The sequence below is a fragment of the Pseudorca crassidens genome, chromosome X (genome assembly GCF_039906515.1).
Source record: "Pseudorca crassidens isolate mPseCra1 chromosome X, mPseCra1.hap1, whole genome shotgun sequence".
Taxonomy (NCBI): Eukaryota; Metazoa; Chordata; class Mammalia; order Artiodactyla; family Delphinidae; genus Pseudorca; species Pseudorca crassidens.
Genome location: NC_090317.1, coordinates 100074521 through 100093159, shown reverse-complemented (window position 1 = coordinate 100093159; position 18639 = coordinate 100074521). Strand labels below are relative to the sequence as shown.

Below are 18639 nucleotides of genomic sequence, written 5' to 3'. Positions count from 1 at the left end.
TTGGTGTATAGTGTATGGCATTCTTGACATTAGTTACTTTGCCTTATTCATCTCTGTAAGCCCAGGACCTAACACAATGTCTAGTACATGGTAGGTGCATAGTAGCTGTGAGTTGAATTGAATGGATGACGTTATGATTCTAGTAATGCTTATGGTTGATCATCTTGCATGAAAAGAGACATTGTCTTAGATACACACACGCACACATTCTAGGGGAATATAGGATTTATGATAGGTAAGAATTTTGATCCAGGTACCTAATAGCTTAAAACAAAAAAGCAATTCATTGAGATGAACCTTGAAAATAAGATAGCAAGGGAGAATGCAGAGTAGGGGACACTTTGGAAGAAGAGAAAAAATAAAGTTGGAAAAGAAACAGCACCTTATAAACTTAGAGAATAGAGATAGAGAAGCTGAGGGATGATATTATTCAGGAAAGTAGGTATAGATAAGGAAGAAAAGTAAAAGGAAATAGTTGGGAAAAGATGAAAAGTATAGAGGTGTTGGTGGAAGGCAGGGGTGGGAAGGTCCTGAATGTTAGACCTTTGAGCTTTCAGTAAAAATTTGTTTTCCACTGAGTGTCAGGCTGTATGCTGGGTTATTGGAACATTGAAATGAATGTCATAGTCTCTGCCCATTGTGGAGGAGATGTAGGTTTATAATGGTGGTTAAAAAAAAAAAGCAGTGGGATGATGAGAAGGGGTGTGTGTTGGGGGAGATTACCCACTTTTCTGAATGGGCAGCAACGTTCCATTCTTGACCAGAGTTGTAGGAAGTATGGCAGCTGAAATGCTGTCCTTAAGTTGGGAAAATGTGCCACTCTCTCCCCATTCTTGTCTCTTTCTCTCTCAATTCTATAATCCCTCACACTTGCCGATACTAATGGGATTCTTATTCTACATGCTCTTCCTCCCAGTTTTGATATGATGGAGGCGGGACTGTGGTCTCATCGCCCCCCTCCACCCAGCAGAGCAAGATTACCTCTACCAGAAAAATGCCAGGCCCCAAGGCAGAATTTCCAATCCATATTTGCCAGAAATATTACTTCTATAAGTCCTGGCACTATGTGGCACCTTGACTGTCCCAACAAAGCTTGGGTAGGGCCTAAGCTGCTCTTCCCACCCCAAGTCAGAATAGGAGGGTGCCCCCTTGCACCAGGGTCCCATCATCGCCCCTGCGCTCTTCCAGGACCCTGGAGGATCTGAGAGGGTAGAGGTTCATAGCCACGTCTGCAAGGCAGGGTACTCCAAGCATATGGGAGTCATCTGTGCATTGGCTGTGGTGGGCAGTAGGGGGTCCCCAGTCATAGACACCACCTGTGAGAGGGTCTGGGCATTGCCAAATCCAGCCGGCAGGTGGAAAGTGTGTGGGATGGGCGGCCCTGGGGGCAAGATAAGGGCCCGTGGAGAGGGGAGGCCTAAAGGAAAGGATACACCTGGGATCTTGAGGCGCCAGCTGTGCTCGTTTCTGGGCTGGGTGGGTTCTGGCGCCACCACAGTGGGGACACCGAGGGTGGCAGGGCAGGGTAGGGGGGCCGTGCCGGGCTGGTGGTGCGTCCCCGGAGCCGGCCGGCACTGCCTGGGGGAGGGCCTTGGCAATGCCGTGTCCAGATGGCACACGGGCGGTGTGCTGAGCTCAGATGGGCAGCCCAGGGGCAGCGGGTCCCGGGGTGGCGGCGGAGAGGGGAGACCCACGACGGAGGCGCTCGTCCTGCAGCGGTCGTCTCGAGGGGTGGGCTGTGCCTGGCGCGGCTCCCGCTGGGTGGGCTCTGGCGCTGCCGCCTAGGGGCGTCGGGCAGAGGGCGCTGTGTTTAAGGGCGGCTGGAGACGCCTCCCAGCGCTCCGACCAGGTACCTGCCGGGGGCGGGCGGCGCAAGGGGCGCGCGGCGCAAGAGGCGGGCGCCGAGCGCGTGAGTCACTCGGCTCACCCGGGTTCGGAGCGGGACTTCGCCTCCCGCCTGGGGTCTGCGTTCATCTCCAGCTTCAGCGACTCACCCCTGAATCCCGGCCCCCTACTGAGGCTGGACGAGCCGCCTTTCCGTCTAGGTGACGGTCAGGTAAGTTTCTCGTCTTTGGATGCTTGGGTGACTCGGGGGGGGGGGGTCTCCCAGTCTGTGTCTCGGTCTGCCTTTGCTTCCACCCTCTGGTTCTCTCCGTTGGAGACTGAAAGTTCGATTTTTAAAACGCCAACAGAGAAGATCAAATCCATGCCCAGACCCCAAACAAGCCAAACTCTGGGGCCATATTCTTAATTTCCCGGGTATCTTCAAATGTCCGGATGCGGCGTTTATGGGGCTAGGAATGTTCTATTTGTTTCTTGTGTCTCCCTCCTCCCCCACTTTCTTCCTGGGTGATTCTCCGAGGTGGCGTTTGGGGGGCGGAGGTGGCAAGAAAGCTGGAAGGGTGAGCTGGAATCCCTTGCCAGGGCGGTTTCCTCATTCTCGGCGAGGTGGCAGATGTTTTACTGTAGCCTGAGTTGGGATCTTGGAACAAGCCTCCCCAGCCCAGGACGTGCCAGAGCAGTAAGGTAACCGCAGTTGCTGCATATCAATCTCGGCACCATTGACCGAATCACAGTGTTCCGGAGGCACAATTAATGTGAATGCCACGATCATGTTGAAACAATTCACTGAAGGACTCTCTTGAATATTTTATTTTGAATGTATTGTATTCCAGGAAAATTTTAGGAGGTTACCGCCGGTCTTATTTTCTGAGGTGCTTCAAAACCTGTTATTTCCTTTGCAAGAAAATCAATGAGCACTCTTTCTTTATAAGGATTTATAAGAATGCAAAGCTATATGTTAGTTTTCCTTTTCCTCTGCCAGTGCGTGTGGCTGAGGGTGGCGGGGGCGTGGGAGGGGGAATGCTTCCATTAATTGCCTTTAGAAAAAAATCACAGCGGGGAGGGTGCTTTCCCCTTTCTCTACCATTAAGCGCAAGTGTTTCTGTGACTATTAAATAGGTACCAATTGTTGCTGTCGTTTATTGCTTAAAAGTAGCAGAGGAAAAACCTAGAACGCGTGCATTTGTGGCTCCTGTTGACGGCTGATTGCTTTATCATCTGTTTGGTTGGATGCAGTGTTAACAGGTGGTCTTAATTCACGGCACAATTCTTCTAGATGAGCAACCCTGCTGATATGGGAGGAAAGTAATATGCCCCCTCGCTCCCCACCAGACCAAGTCTTTCTCTAGCTTTGGGAGAGAGAGAAAGACGGTGGGAGCAGCATTCCTGGCAGTTGATTGGGTGGCCCCTCCTAAATTGCTCTTTCCTGAATTATCATTTGGTTTATAATCTGTGATTATAGAAATGAACCTTCATCCCCCCTCCCCCCTTGGAAGAAAATCAATAAAACCTGAGACATTTAGCTCACAGGGGTAACTTTTTAGAGTTAAGTGGAAGCTGCGATGATCCTTTCTTCCCAAAGCTCTTCCCAGGGAGCCCCGCAAGCTGAGTTAGGTTTCCCACCTTTCAGATAATGTGACTCTTCTCCTCTGTATCTTGTGACTCTTGGTTTGCACACCAGTTTTGCTCAAGATAACAAAATTTCTTGGAAGGCAGGGTAATATCTGTGTATCCTTGGAGCCTATTAAATTGGTGTGTGTGGGGGGTCTGAATGAATGAATGAATACATGAATCTGGAAGTTTAGATAGGGTTTACCATTCCTTGACCACCACCTGGGCATGCTTTTTCTTCACTCCTAGAAGATAATCCTTCGAATTCAATGATTCTCAGAGTGTGGATCCTCAGACTGCACTGTGTTGTGAATAAATAAGAGTTTGACATATATGGAAAACATTTACGTATTAATTGTGACTTTTTTTTTTTGCTGCAAGTAACAGAAAAGTCAACTGAAAGTGGCTTTAACAAATTAGAGAAGGGTGACAGCAGGTGATCACTGGAGTTGGCTCAGTGGTCCAACAGTGTCAGGGTTCTGGGTCAATGCCTTACCCTCATGGTTTCAAGATGTGGCTCTAACAGCTCCAGACATTTACATCCTTATCCCATGTTCAAAGGCAGAAAACGGAGTAGAAAGGGGTAGAATAATTTCCCTCATGCAACTTGCTCTTATCAGAGAAGAAATAGCTTTCCCCAAAATTCCCCAACAGAATTTCCCTTGTATTTCATTGGCCAAAGCTGGACCACATAACAGTCCTTAGTGGCAAGGGAGGCCAGGAAAGTGAGTATCTGGCTTTTTAGCTTGTATAGTGGGAAGGAGGTTGGGGAGAGGGGCTTTATAGATGGCTTTTGAGAGTTAACGGCAACTCTGCCGGACTCTCATGAAAGAAAATGGTTCTGTTTTAATCAGTGATTATATTACCGATTGGTCCAACTAAAGCATTAAATATTAATCAAAAGCACATTCAGAACAGGATTATTTTCCCCCTAGGGTATGGTATTTTAAGGGTGCTAAATGACTTTTGTAGATTGTGTTAACTTTTAGAGACTGCAGGGAGAAAAATATATTTCTATATATAGAAAAATATATATATATACAGCTTGTATGGTTTGCATTATAGTAAGTGTGGGTCAGATCCTCCAGCTCCTGACACAGAGTAAACATTCAGCAAATAGTTGTGCTGTGAGTAGACTACTGAGTTTGGGAGCTTCACAACTTCGCAGGGACAAGCGGAAAGGGGTTTACCAATAATAATAAAAAAAAAATTAGTGGTTTCGCACCAATGCCCTGAAATTCTGGCTTACACAAACCCAGAGTCTTTAATTTGGATCTTAGGAGTTTGGAGAGCAACTTAAGAGGAGGGGCAAGACGAACATAAGAAGTAGTAGATACTGACAATTTAGGGCGACCGATTTTCTTTGGGAGCCTGCTCTATTCCTTACTGTGGAAGATGTACTGCAGAAAATGGTTAAGATGATTCTTAGCGCACACGAAGAAGTTTAAGTTGATGCAGAAAAAGAAGAGAGCATATATCACTGCCAGCTTGGATTCTTGACTCTTTCCCAGTAGGAGTCCTGATATATTTACAGAAGGACCAGGTTTGAGGACATACTGATTGATGGGAGCTCAGCTAAGCAAGTAGCAAGAGATTGAGATCTAACAATTGCAGAATCCTATGTCTTAGATTTCTCACCAGTCAAAGGAATGAAGTAGACTGTCGGTGGTTCAAACTGGTGCACTTTAAAAATCACCCGGGGAGCTTTTTAAAATCCAGATTTATGGGCTGACCCCTAGACTTTTCTTTTTTTAATTGAGTTTTAAATTTATTTATTTTTGGCTGCGTTAGGTCTTCGTCGCTGCATGTGGGCTTTCGGTTGCGAGAGTAAAACAGCAGACTGTCTGTAAATGTGAGACTAAATGGTTTAGGAACATCCAAAACTTATGCTAGTGACCTGGGTATAATTTCAAGAATATGACTGTATTTTACAAAGTAGAAACCTATCCCCCAAATAGCTATATATTTCTTTGGTGTGCTGGTCACTCTACCTATAGTATCTCATTTAACCATTGTAACCTCTAATATATCAGATATGTGTGTGTGTCAGTTATCTACTGCCATAATAATGCTGCATAACAAGCAACCACAGAATCTCAGTAGTGTATGACAGTAAGTGTGTATTATAAGCTCATGTGTCTAGGTCAGCTGGGGGTGAGCTAGACTGTCTTGCTGACCTTCGCTGGGATTGTTCACATGTCTTAGGGTTACCTGGGTATTGGCTGATGTAGGCTAACTCTGGTTTTTCAGTTTTATATATATATATATATATGTACTTTTTTCTACATTCTCTTCCATTATAGGTTATTATAAAATATTGAGTATAGTTCCCTGTGCTATACAGTAGGTCCTTGTTGGTTATCTATTTTATATATAGTAGTGTATATATTTTAATCCCAAACTCCTAAGTTATCCCTCCCTACCCCTTCCCCTTTGGTAACCATAAATTTGTGTTCTGTGAGTCTATTTCTGTTTTGTAAATATGTTCAGTTGTATCATTTTTTATTAGATTCCACATATAAGTGATATCATATATATTTGTCTTTCTCCATCTGGCTTACTTCACTTAGTATGATATCTCTAAGTCCATCCATGTTGCTGCAGATGGCATTAGTTCATTCTTCTTTATGACTGAGTAATATTCCTAGACTAACCTTGAATGGAGCAACTGGTGTGCCTGTACTCAGTTTCACATGTTTCTCATCCTCCAGCAGGCTACCCTGAGTCGTGTCCTCAGGGCAGCAGCAGAAGTGCAAGGAAGAGCAAATGGAAATACACAGGGCTCTTGAGGCCTAGACTCATGACTGTCATATTATCACTTCCACCTTATCCTGTTAGTCAAAGCAAGCCCCATGGTTAGGCCCAGAGTCAGAGTGGGAGGGCCCTACAAAGTTATATGACAAAAGAGATGGATGTAGAGGGGGTAAAGAACAGGGGCTATTTTTTGCAGTCTATCACAGAGGAAAAAAAGTTCAGAGACATTAAATAACTTGTTCAGATCACATTACTTACAAGAGGGGAAGCCAAGACTCAAAAGCAACTTTGATGCCAACGTTTAACACTGTTTCCTTTATTTACTTAATAAATTTATTTATTTATTTACGTTTGGCTGCATTGCAGTCTTCGTTGCTGTGCACAGGCTTTCTCTGGTCTTGGCGAGTGGGGGCTACTCGTCTTTGCAGTACGCGGGCTTCTCATTGCGGAGCACGGGCTCAAGGCGCTCAGGCTTCAGTAGTTGTGGCTCGCGGGCTCTAGAGCGCAGGCTCAGTAGTTGTGGTGCATGGGCTAAGGTGCTCCGCAGCATGTGGGATCTTCCTGGACCAGGGCTCGTACCTGTGTCCCCTGCATTGGCAGGCGGACTCTTAACCACTGCGCCACCAGGGAAGTCCGTAACGCTGTTTCCTTTATAACACATTTCTCTCCTACTTTTTGTTGTACCCTATTTACAGAAAAACTGCTTCAAGAGAAGGTATATGTTCAGCCTAGAAGATAAAAAAATTCTTTGTACTTTGTTACAAGTGAGATTTTATGCACACATGTATATATACATAATATTTTTCTATTTGCTCAATTTATAGCATTTTATGTTTTTAATTTTTATAAATGTTCTCTATTATCTCTATATGGAGCAACTAAAATATTTCCATTTAAACAAAAAAATGGACTCAACTTGTAATCCCGTAGATCTTAAAGATAAAAGAAGGTTTCATCCTGCCCCCATTTGCTCTGGGGCTGTTATCAGAAGAATGGGTCTTGTTAAACCATTTCCTTTTCTTATGACTTTTTCAAAGTTATACCACGTGTGTAGGGCCTCTATTCAGAATGAATTTGCTGATGCCATAAGTGTTTTGAGTTTACCCTCAGGGTTTTCACACATTTACCTGGTGAATTTTGCCAACAGTTGGTAAAACCTCCCAGCACTGTTACCTGTGGTATTTTCAGCTTCATCATCTGACCCACCAGGTTAGATGAGCTCAGTTGTGGAGATGGATGCAATAGACTGTCTGAGCCTAATGCCATTAAATAGTTGAATTGTATAACTAATTCTGTTTCTCCTGATTTCATGCTCGGCAATCAACCTTATGATTCTCCGTGTCCATTGCCTTCAGGGAGCGAACAGCCTGGTCAGGCTGTCTGGTCTGCGTGAAAGTTATATTTCTCATTGTAAATGACTAAGCTGCCCCTCTGCCTTTAAACACTTATGAGCGTTATAGAGGTGAGTCGGCATCCAGCACCTTCAAGCCTGATAAATGCGGAGACGCTGATAAGATCAGTTATCTGAGCTTGTACTGCTCAGTGCCAGGCCTGACGATGATGCCTTGCCAAAGTGAATTAATACCAGCTAGCATTTATTAGTCATTTTCTGCATACCAGCAACTGTGCAGTTTTATTTATATGATCTCATTTGGTCCTCATAACAACTTTGTGAGGTAATACTTTTATTTCCACTTTACAAATGGGAAGACTGAAGTATAGATTAAAAACTTGCCCCACATTAAAGGGGTACTTTGGCAGAGACCTCTGATCGCCTCTCAATATCCTTTCTCGCCTTCTCCCTTAGGGACAGAATGCAGTTTTATTCCTGGGGGCAGTCCATCCAGTGAGCATTCTCTGTGACCCAGCATCTCTTGCACCAGGGTGTGATCCTATGACTGAGTTGTGCCAGTGAGATAGAATTGTTACGTTGTGTGGGGACTTCTAGGAAGCCTGCCTAAAGAGAGTTGGCTTGGCTGGGAGGACGGCCCTTTTCATACTTCCTGTTTCCTCCAGCTGCTAGCCTGGAATGCAGGCATGATGGCTAGAGCCAGCTTGGACCCTAGAGTGATGTCTTGGATGTATGTCAGCAGTGAAGTTGTCAGAATAGAAAAGTAGAAGGAATCTGGGCTCGTGATGGCATCATGCAGCTACTGTGCCAGCTCCATTCCAGAGATCTTTGCATGCTTCCTGAAACTATTAGTGTTCTCTCAGCAGAGAAGAAAGGTAGTGATGGCTATTGGGTAGGCAGTGGACAGCGTTTGCGCACTATGTGCCAAATGCCTGATATTTGAACTGTGATAAACACACGTGTTTGCGTTCCATCTCTGCCACTCACTAGCTACACAGCTAGTGTATTGGGCACACAGTGTGTATTGGGCACATCCTGTGCCTCACTCTGCATCCTTTCAGCCTACCTTTCAGTCAAGCCATTGATCCAGTAACCAGTTTCATGTGGGTGTAACCAGACAGGACCTTGCCTGAGCCTCACAGTGAATATTTCACTTTCTACGCCAAGCCTTCTTTGACGTTTCAACACAGAGGCCTGCTGGAACCGCCTGGCACCCACATGGGTATTACGGAATGTGACGGTGTCAAAGGCCCATGAGTCATTCCTTGACTAATGTGGGCTGGGAGCCAGGGATAAACGCTCCTTTCTCCCATCCTTGGCTAGATAATTTGGAGCTGCATTTTAGTATTGTTGGCTTCTAAGAGGTTCTCAGAGGGTCTAAGCAAGATGAAGGCCCCAGTTGCCTACAGTTTGTGGCCAACTCAAAAATATGCCCCTGTATTGATTTTCTCTCTTTCTGGTTCCATTTCCCAAATTCCCTAATTCTATTTTCTGAAATCAATTCCCAAAATAAATTACTTGCCTGCAAACCCTTGTCTCAGGCTCTGCATTTCAGGGAGAACTCAGGTTAAGACATTGTATAACCTTGAATTAAGCTGTACTGATAAAACTTTGGCACTTGCTGACACTTTTATGCCCCTTACATGATGAAGCAGTGTACTATCTTTAGTGTGCAAAGACAACAGTACATTATGAAAACTGATAGTATCATGTACTGCTGTGTACACGGATCAATAGGAATTGACGTACCTTGTTGATGGGAGTGCACATTTGGTGAAATCATTTTGGAAAATAAAACTTGGCACCGTCTTGTGAAGTCGAGCACACATATACTCTTTGACCCAGCAATTTTATTTCTAGGTATAACCCCTAGAGAAATTCTTCTGCATGTGAACCAGGAAATCTCCTGAGGCATGTCCTTAGCAACATGGCTTATAATACAGAAATACTGGAATACCTTAATTGTTCATTGATGGGAACATAGATAAATTAAAAAGTTTGATATTTCACAATAGAATAAAAATGAACTAACCACTGTTATATGCAAGAACATAGCTGACTCTTAGAAACAAAATACTGAATGAAAAACTAAGTTACCAAAAACTTCATGCAGTTGGGCATAATTTTTATAAAGCTCGAAAACAAACAATAATAAACAATACCTTGGGAGGAATCATACATACATGATAAACTATAAAGCAAAGTAAATCCCAAATTCAGGCTAGTGCTTTCCTCTGATGGGGAGACAGGGATGGGAGAGGTAGGAACATACAGTAGATGCACTGGCATTCAGAATGTTCTAGGTCTTGCATTGGGTGATGGGTTCATTAAGGTCATTTATCGTTATTCCTTATACTTTATTTATAAGTGATATAGATTATTTTGTATATATCAGATAATAATTTTTAAAAAATACAACTACCACCTACAAAGATGCTGTGCTAACAGAGCACGGCCTTGGTGAAAGCCTGCTCTAGCCCTCACTCTGAGCTGATGGCTCTCAGAGTCAGTGTTCTTCATCATGTGATGTGTTTCTTCCCTTTGTGTTTCCAAGTGTATTATAATCAGTTAGAATGGCAGGGCACAAGATTCAGTTTCCTTATGGCCCTTAAGGGTTACGTCCTTTAGTATCTTTAGAAAAGAACAGTTTATTGTGTCCTCTGCTCCATCATCCACTTGCCTGTGGTTTCTGTATGTCCTGAGGCTCCTCCCTGCTCTCTGCTGTACACCATCCAACTGTCGTTTTACTCCTGCTCTCAGCACTGCACTCATGGGCTGCAGTCCCACTTGTTTCTATGGAGAGAGAGAGAGAGAGAGAGAGAGAGAGAGAGTATGTATGTATTGGGAGGCAGTGTCATGGTAAGGAGTGATGAGGCTATTAACGTGACATTTCTCTCTAGTTTCAAACCTGCTTTCTTTGACAGCACTACATACAAAGCTGTAAGGTTGTACCAGATTTTAAACTCTAGGCCAGGGTTTATAACCTTTACAGCATTTTTGTGCCATGGACCCTTTGATGAAGGCGATGGACTCTTTACCAGAATAGTGGTTTAAATACATAAAATCAAGCGGATTGGATTACAAAGGCAACAAATTATATTGAAATACAGTTATCAGAATATTAAAAAAAATTGTGATGTACTTCTTTATTAACTTACTACACAACAGGATCTAGCGGTGGGCCTAATGACCACCCAAATTTTAAAGTGGTAATGAACATAAAGGATGTTTCACTATATCAATAACTAATGCGACATGCAAAATATCTGTGATTTCTATTGGTGACAAAGTCACAGATGCTCATACTATTGTGGTCTGTTGCCTGTATCCATATTTGAAGGAAATACTAAATTTCAGGTAGAGATTAGTGAATATTAAGGATGTAATTTTTTTCCATCCAAATTCATGGACACTCTAAAGTCTATCCATACACCCTTGGGGGACCGTGGATCCCAGGTTGAGAAACTTGCTGTAAGCGAAACAAAGGAAATTACAACCGATGAAGGAAATGATTTAAAGGGAATACCCAATATTATCTAAATCGTAGTCCACAAGGAAAGCACTTAACTCCAACCCTTCTTGGGGGGCAGGAGAGGCACAATGCATAGCAATTGCCTTTGGGATCTCACAGACCTTTTCTTTGAGAGGAACTTCCTCTTCATTGTCCCTGCAGACAGGCCTCCATACTTCCCTTAGAAAGTCCTGCTTCTTCTCAGAGGAGTTGGCCTTACCTTTTTTTTTTTTTTTTTGCGGTACGCGGGCCTCTCACTGTCGCGGCCTCTCCCATCGCGGAGCACAGGCTCAGCGGCCATGGCTCACGGGCCCAGTCGCTCCGTGGCATGTGGGATCTTCCCGGACTGGGGCACGAACCCGTGTCCCCTGCATCGGCAGGTGGACTCCCAACCACTGCGCCACCAGGGAAGCCCGGCCTTACCTTTTGATTCATCCGTCTCCCTTCTCCACTCTATTTTCCCCACTCAGGGTTGTCCACCTTCAAATAACTCTCTAGTGATGACCCGACAGCAATGTACGCTGGGCTTTGGCTCCCTGAGTCTCTTCTCCTTCAAGACCTCTCCACCATGGTGAGCTGTAGTGAGCAGAGCACGTGTGGGTGCCCCTCCTAACTCCCCAGTAAAAACACTTATTCTCAGAGGTAGCTGAGTCTTTTTTAAAAAAAAAATTTTATTGAAATATAGTTGATTTACAGTGTTGTGTTAGTTTCAGGTCTACAGTAAAGTGATTCAGTTATACACACACACACACACACACACACATATACACACACGTAAATATGTATATTCTTTTTTAACATTCTCTTCGATTATAGGTTATTACAAGACATTGAGTAGAGTTCCCTGTGCTGTATAGTAGGTCTTTGTTGGTTACCTATTTTATATATAGTAGTGTGTATATATTAATCTCAACCTCCTAATTTATCCGTCTCCCCCGCCTTTCCCCTTTGGTAACCGTAAGTTTGTGTTCTATGTCTGTGAGTCCATTTCTGTTTTATAAATAAGTTCATTTGTATCTTTTTTTTTAGATTCCACATATAAGCACAACTATCATCGTGTGAGACTTGTCTTTCTCTGCCTTACTTCACTTAGTATGATGATCTCTAGGTCCATCCATGTTGCTACAAATGGCATTATTTCATTCTTTTTTAATAGCTGAGTAATATTCCATTGTATATATGAACCACATCTTTACCCATTCATCTGTTGATGGACACTTAGGTTGCTTCCATGTCTTGGCTATTGTAAATAGTGCTGCTATGAACATTGGGGTGCATGTATCTTTTTGAATTCTGGTTTTCTCTGGATATATACCCAGGAGTGGGATTGCTGGATCATATGGTAGCTCTATTTTTAGTTTTTTAAGGAACCTCCATACTGTTTTCCATAGAGGCTGTACCAATTTACATTCCCACCAACAGTGTAGGAGGGTTTCTTTTTCCTTCACACCCTCTTCAGCATTTATTATATGTGGACTTTTTGATGATGGCCATTCTAACTGGTGTGAGGTAATATCTTGTAGTTTTGATTTGCATTTCTCTAATAATTAGCAATGTTGAGCATCTTTTCATGTGCCTATTGGCCATCTGTATGTATTCTTTGGAGAAATGTCTGTTTAGATCTTCTGCCTATTTTTTGACTGGGTTATTGGTTTAGCCCAGTCTTAAAACAGAAGGAAACAGAAGCATTTCCCTGACTGCCCCATAAATCAAAAAGCTGTTCAAATGTATAGTGAAGCTTGCACTCTGCAATTATTATGCTGATCAAGGAGAGTTCCTTATTCATCCCACAGCTTCTTTCAAATGGGCTCATTACTGAGCCATAGGCCTTTTTTTTTTAAAAACGTCTTTATTGGAGTATGATTGCTTTACAATGGTGTGTTAGTTTCTGCTTTATAACAAAGTGAATCAGCTATACATATACATATATCCCCATATTTCTTTCCTCTTGCGTCTCCCTCCCTCCCACCCTCCCTATCCCATCCCTCTAGGCGGTCACAAAGCATGGAGCTGATCTCCCTGTGCTATGTGGCTGCTTCCCACTAGCTATTGATTTTACATTTGGTAGTGTATATATGTCCATGCCACTCTCTCACTTCGTCCCAGTTTACCCTTCCCCCTCCCCATAGACCTTTTAATGTCTGTTCTCTGAGCTTCACTAACACCTGGATTCAGTGTGAAATTTATGTTTGGTGGATTCTGATTGGGTACTTAGATATTGTCATTGGTATCCTCCACAGTACCTAATTGACTGATTCACTGATTGATTATTTTAACGATTTTTCCAGAATCAGTAGTGATTTTTTTTTTACCATTTTTCAGTTGAAGTGTAGTTAATTTACAGTGTTGTGTTAGTTTCAGGTGTACAGCAAAGTGATTCAGTTTTATATATATATATATACATATACACACACACATATATACTTGTGTGTATATATGTATATATACACACAAGTATATATGTGTGTGTGTATATGTATATATATATACACACACATATATATTTGTGTGTATATATATGTGTGTGTGTATATATATATGTATATACTTTATCAGATTCTTTTCCCTTATAGGTTATTACAAGATATTGAATACAGTTCCCTGTGTTATACAATAGGTCCTTGTTGTTTCTCTATTTTATATATAGTAGTGTGTATATGTAGTAATGATTTTTAAATTTTATTTAAAAAAATTTTATTGGAGTACAGTTGATGTAGTAATGATTTTTAATATATATTATTTTGGGGGATAGTTTTGATTTACAGAAAAATGGTAAAGCTAGTATAGAGTTTCCGTACACCTATACCCAGTTTCTCCTATTATTACTATGTTACATCAGTATGGTATATTTGTTGCAGTTAATGAACCAGTATTGTACATTATCATTAACTAAAGTCCATACTTTATACGGTTTCCTTAATTTTTGCATAATATCCTTTTCCTGTTCCAGGATCCCACGTTCCATTTAGTCATCATGTCTGCTTAGCCTCCTCTTGACTGTGACTGTTTCTCAGACTTCTCCTTGTTTATGATGATCTTAACAGTTTTCAGGAGTCCTGCTCAGGTGTTTTATAGAATGTTCCTCAGTTGGAATTGGTCTGATGTTTTTCTCATGAGTAGACTGGGGTTTTCTGTTGGGGATGAAGGCTGTAGAGGTGAAGTGCTGTTCTCATCTCATCATATCAAGAGTACATACTGTCATCATGACTTATCGCTGTTGATATTGACCTTGATCACCTGGCTAAGGAGTGTTTGTCGGGTTTCTCCACCGTAAAGCTACCCTTCTCCCACTTTACCATACTGTTGTCTTTGGGAGGAAGCCACTATGTGCAGGCCGCACTTAAGTTGTGGGGAATTATGTTCCATCTCCTTGAGGGTGGGGTCTCTATATAAATTATTTAGAATTCTTCTGCATGGGAAAGTTGTCTCTTCTCTCCCACTTACTTGTTTCTTCAGTCATTTATTTATATCAGTATGGAGTCATGGTAATGAATTTTTAATCACATGATCCCAATCTTATTTATGGCCAGTAGCATGAATTTCTGTACCAAACTATGGCTAGGCCTATAGTTTTTAGGCACACAAAAAAGAGTAAAACAATGGTTACACATGGATTTTGTTTCACTCTTTGTGTCTTTCCTTTTATTGGTCAGATTTTTGGTTTAAAATCTAACCAAAAGAACAATTCAGTAATGTGGTTAAAAAAAATTCAACCATCAAAGAGCACACAGAGAAAATTAGGACTACTTCCCACCCCATATCCATGTATCCTTCTCAGATGCATCTCCTATTAACGGTCACTGGTATTTTTCAGAGATTTTCAATACATGTATTAGCATATTTCTATTATTTAGCTTCTTTAGACTCTAAAGCAAAGGGTCAGGAGAGGGAGAGCAGGGTAATGAAAGAGAAATAAGAAAGGCGAGGGTAGGAGCAGACCAAAGGTGATTAGGTCAATCATAGAATTCTTAACTCAGTCACTCTACTTGCTTGTAAAACAATTCATTTTTCCAAGGTGTTTTCTTGTGGAGTTTTGCCACATTTGTGCATTTTAACCCCTGATTATCAAGCAGTGTAGCTGTATCAGGCAAGTTTCTTAGCTGAAAACAACCAAGTCCTCTCTACCTAGTTTAAGCAGAAGAATTTATTTGAAGGTATTAGGTGGTATGGTGTTTCTGGCCCCAATTCTCTCCACCTCTACCCAGGCCTTTTGGACATGTGACCTTGTAGTTTTTTCTCACTCAAGGAGGCTATTTCTATGTGCCTTGAGTCTGAGGTTGACCACGTGACTTGCTTTGACCAATGAAATGTTAGTAGACATGATGCACGCTGAGGCTTGAATAAGCATTTGCACATTTATACTTTTGTTTTTGTTCCTCTGCCATCTTCAAGAGAACATGCCAAGCTTTGCCTACTGGAGGATGAGACACACGGGATGCAGAGCTAGGTCATTCTGGTTGTCTCAGTTAAAGGTATCCTAGATGGGCTCTCAGCCAGTTGACGCCCAGACATGTGGGTGAGCTGAAGCGCAGCTGACCACAAGACATATGAGCAAGCCCAGTCTGGCCCATCTGAACCCTACAGATTCATGAGCTAAATAAATGCTTATTTTTGTATGTCACTGAAATTTTGGCCTTGTTATGCAGCATTACTGTTGCAATGAATAACTGATACAGTAGTTTACAGAATCCCGAGGAGGTCCAGAGAACCTGGTGTGGATGTTATTTGACTAGGAGAACTGCCAACTACACCCAGGATGTTTCTAGCAGAAACTTCACTCCTGCTGCCTTGTAGTATTCAGCACCTGAATAGAATAGAAAGAACCTTTACCAGTGTTGTTTAGAGGAACCAAATGCCTCCAACCATTGCTTTCAAGAATCACTGCTATTCCTCACAAAGTTTACTTCCTCATTCCAGTCCTCCTGTGGATTCATCTGACCAGTAGAATCTAAATCACACCTGGAACCTTAGCTGCAAGGGAGTCTGGAAAACGTGTTTTTTTAAGTTTTCTAGCCTGTGCTGTGCAAGAAGACCTGCTAGAAGGGGTTTGGAGTAAGTGTGAATGAGTCACTCTCCAGTATCTGCCACAGAGGCATAGAGAAAAGAACTCAACATCCTGATCCCCTGATTGTCTGCCATCACCTCATAGGGACAGTCAAGGTTCAACACTCCCAGGACTTGAAATTATGAGGGGAGGAGCCCTGGACCCTTTAATTGCTCTACGCCAGACTTGCTATAGCAGTCTTAGGTCTCAGAAAGCAGTTTGGTTCTGATACTGTTGACTGAAGGTACTCCCTGCCTTTTCCTCCCTTGGCATCTGGCAGGGCGAGTAGCACGTGAATAACTCCAGGTAAAACAATATTTTAATTACATTGGATACTGTAAACAAGGAGTTTGACCCCATTTCGCTTTCCCTGTAATAAGTGGAAAGTTGAAAGGAAAGGCATATAGAAAAGCATATTCGTCCTCGCGTGTAGAGAAGATGTTGAGGAAGAAATGTATCCCTGTCTCTGTCCATACCCTATATTCATATGCCAATTCCTTTGACCTAAGTATCCTAAATACCCAAAGGGTGACAGTGGTGGACTGATGGATTTGAAGCTCACCCTTGCCCTCCAACTTCACTTCCACCACAAGCTAAAATGGCCCTCTCAAGTGTCTGGTCTGGGTCACGTGGCATTAACTGATTGATAGAAGACATTTCCATTAAATGAGAAGGCTTTGGGTGTAGGTGTATTTATTTGTTAAGTGCCAGTTGTGAGACTGGCCCACATGAAACCTTTATTTGTTCTTTTTTTTTTTTTTCCTCTGAAGACCTTATTCCAACTAAATATTTGCTGAAACATTTTGGTGACCTTTTTGCGGTTTAATTTAATAGGCAAAACCATGCTATTGCTAACAGTACAAATACCAAACAATACTGCATTTGTGCAGTATTGTAAGGGGGAATTTTAGTACACCTGGGTGAAAAATGAAGTATTTAGCTGTATAGCCAATATGTGGATCCTTGACTAGTTACCAATGAAAGTAGGAATTGGAATATATGTATAGGAATATATATATATGTGTGTGTGTGTGTGTGTGTGTATATATATATATATGCTTTAGAAGAGCATATAGTCTATAAACATTCCCAGCTATGGCAACACGACCAGGACATTTACTTGGAGGATCAAAAGATATTGTGATATTGGCAAGATGCTGCTTGGTCCATATGACCTTGTATATTCAGTCATAATGCTTTGTATGTGTGGGGTACCAAAGCGGTGTGGCCTCTGGCCTGTGGGCTTGGCTGATAATCTCATTTCATCCTCACACCAGCCCTAGGAGGTTGGTGCCATTATGATTCCTATTTGGAGGTGAGGAAACTGAGGCAGGGAGAAATGAAGTAACCTTATGTCACAAGCTATGAAATGGAGGGGCCAAGATTCACACTAGGACATTCCGGCTCCCAAGTCAGTGCTGTCAACCTCAGCACTGCACTGCCTTTCCTGATGCCCGCTTGGTGACCGTCACATGATCCTGTAAACCTCAGCGTTTCCCTAGTTAGAAAGTTTAAGCAGCAAATGGAAGGGATTGCTAATCCAGGAACAACTTTTGTTTTTCTCACTGTGCTACCGAGATGTTCAGAACATCCTCTTGGTGGAAGAATTAAGTGGGAGGAGTATAAGTATGATATTCCCCTAAGGCCACAACATATAGGACTTCAGAAACATCCATGTCATTAAGATCAAATCTGGTCTATAAGTACAGGCAGAGCCAGGATGTGAGTCCACACTGAGTAAAGCACAGAGGTTGGAATTTTGCTATTGCCCTCTATTGGTTAGAACATGAGTGTGGTACTTTACCTCTCTTACCTGGCACTTGGTAAATACTAAAGTTTTAGCTGTTATTTCTATGCCATAATATTTCCTTAGCCCTTTATCTTTCCTTATGACAGAGCACAGTGTAACTAGCTTTTATGTCGATTGGAAAGCTGCCTGCTTCCACCTCATGGAATTAAATAGACATGTTAGTAAATACGAGAAGGAACAGTGATGATGAAAAAATGGATCCCCAAGAGTCTAGATGGTCAGGGTTACTTTGTTTCTTTTGTTAATACAATGAGTAGTTGGAAGGAAAAGGGGTGAGTCACGCTGACAGTGAACTACCAATTTAGGATTTGTTTTAATTTATTGTTTTATGGCTGTTGCTTGTTTCCTGTTGCTGTCATTTCTTATTCATGGGGGGAACAACAATCCTTTTTTGGCTTTGTGAGTTTCATAGCTGAGACATTCACTTCAAAACACACCTCATCAATCATCTCAAACACGAAAAATCAAATTTCCAAAGTTTTCCAAAATGATGTTGGGTGGAAAGCCTCTAGGTTAGAGCCTCTAGGTTAAAGGATTTGACAGTTGACGGTCCATTTCAAAGGGGAGAGTCTGAAGTAATAACGTAAGTAAATATTAGCCTAGGGAAAGTGTGGATGTCCTTTTTTTTTTTTTTGAGTGCGGATATACTTTATGGAGTGTTTAAATACAAAATCTTTTTCCACTTTGTACTGTGCCTTACCTGGGACTGCTGAATC

At 42.3% G+C, this 18639-nt stretch overlaps 1 protein-coding gene across 3 annotated transcripts in view; it reads left to right on the top strand.

Annotated features, from left to right (window-relative positions):
- The first annotated feature begins 1870 nt into the window (after positions 1-1870).
- SYTL5 (synaptotagmin like 5) overlaps positions 1871-18639 on the top strand; it is a 220990-nt gene continuing 204221 nt past the window's right edge. For 2 of the 3 annotated variants that reach the window (XM_067722584.1, XM_067722583.1), the window contains exon 1: positions 1872-2056. The gene's annotated coding sequence lies outside the window, so the exon portion shown is untranslated. Of the gene's footprint in view, positions 2057-18639 lie in introns of all 3 variants that reach the window. The other variant, XM_067722582.1, reaches the window with a different exon arrangement.